The sequence below is a fragment of the Heterodontus francisci genome, chromosome 34 (assembly GCF_036365525.1).
Source record: "Heterodontus francisci isolate sHetFra1 chromosome 34, sHetFra1.hap1, whole genome shotgun sequence".
Taxonomy (NCBI): Eukaryota; Metazoa; Chordata; class Chondrichthyes; order Heterodontiformes; family Heterodontidae; genus Heterodontus; species Heterodontus francisci.
In genome coordinates, this window is record NC_090404.1 from 37,087,208 (window position 1) to 37,088,213 (window position 1,006).

The 1,006-nt window shown below is 41.9% G+C and overlaps 1 non-coding gene across 1 annotated transcript; it reads left to right on the forward strand.

The window, feature by feature from the left end:
- Positions 1 to 399: 399 nt before the first annotated feature.
- On the forward strand, positions 400 to 483 carry trnas-cga (transfer RNA serine (anticodon CGA)). Its single transcript has one exon. It is a non-coding gene; the product is annotated as a tRNA-Ser (tRNA).
- The last annotated feature ends 523 nt before the right edge of the window (positions 484 to 1,006 follow it).

Consider the following 1,006-nt stretch of genomic DNA (forward strand, 5'->3'; position numbering starts at 1 on the left):
TTTAAAAGGCATTTGGTGAAATACCAAATAATCAACTTGTTAGAAAAATTAAAGTGATGGAATTAAAGGACCAGTGACAGCGCGGATACATAATTTTCTGAGGTACATAAAACAGAGAATAGCGAGAATAGAAGAGGACTGATTTCCAGGGTGATGGGGAAAAGCTGGATTGCGGGATTAAACTGACTGATTTTTCAAAGAGCCGGTGCAGGCTTGGCGGGTCGAGAGGTTTCCTTCTGTGCTGTATACTACACTGATACCATCATGTTAATTTTAACATACACTGGGAGATGCAACTCAACTCAAGGCTCAAAGACAATGATTTTCCAGAATATGTCTCACATAAGCAATTGTCCAATGCATTGTACCAATAATTTAATTAGAAGCACTAACAGCAGAGCTGTGATGGCCGAGTGGTTAAGGCGTTGGACTCGAAATCCAATGGGGTATTTCCCTGCGCAGGTTCAAACCCTGCTCACAGCGCTTGAGTGTCACTTTTCTTGAGTTGGCTGCTCACTTTGCTGGTTGGAAATGTTCAAAGATCTCAGTGTCAATCAGAGATCGTGGATTTGTCGGAAACTGAACAAAAGGCAAACAATGGGTGAGAAAGAAACAAACAAATCAGCCTGTTGAAGGTGAAGAAATGGGTAAAGCAGCTAATATTAAAAGGCGTGGCTGAGCTTCACTGGTGTTCGAGTGGTGTGGGCTCAATGCATTCAGTCTTGCGTTCTGGGTTCGATTACTGGTCAGAAAGTAATCAGTTCTTTTACTGTTATGACAACTCTCACAAACGTGACTGACATTAAAAAGAAACAGCAAATGGTTCACAACTCTGGCGGTCATAGAGTTATACAGCAGAAAAACAGGCCCTTCGGCCAATCGTGTCTGTGCTGGGAATGAAGCACCTAATTATTCTAATCACGTTTTTCAGCACTTGGTCCGTAGCCTTGTATGCTGTTCCGTTTCAAGTGCTCATTGAAATACTTTTTAAATGTTGTGAGGGTTC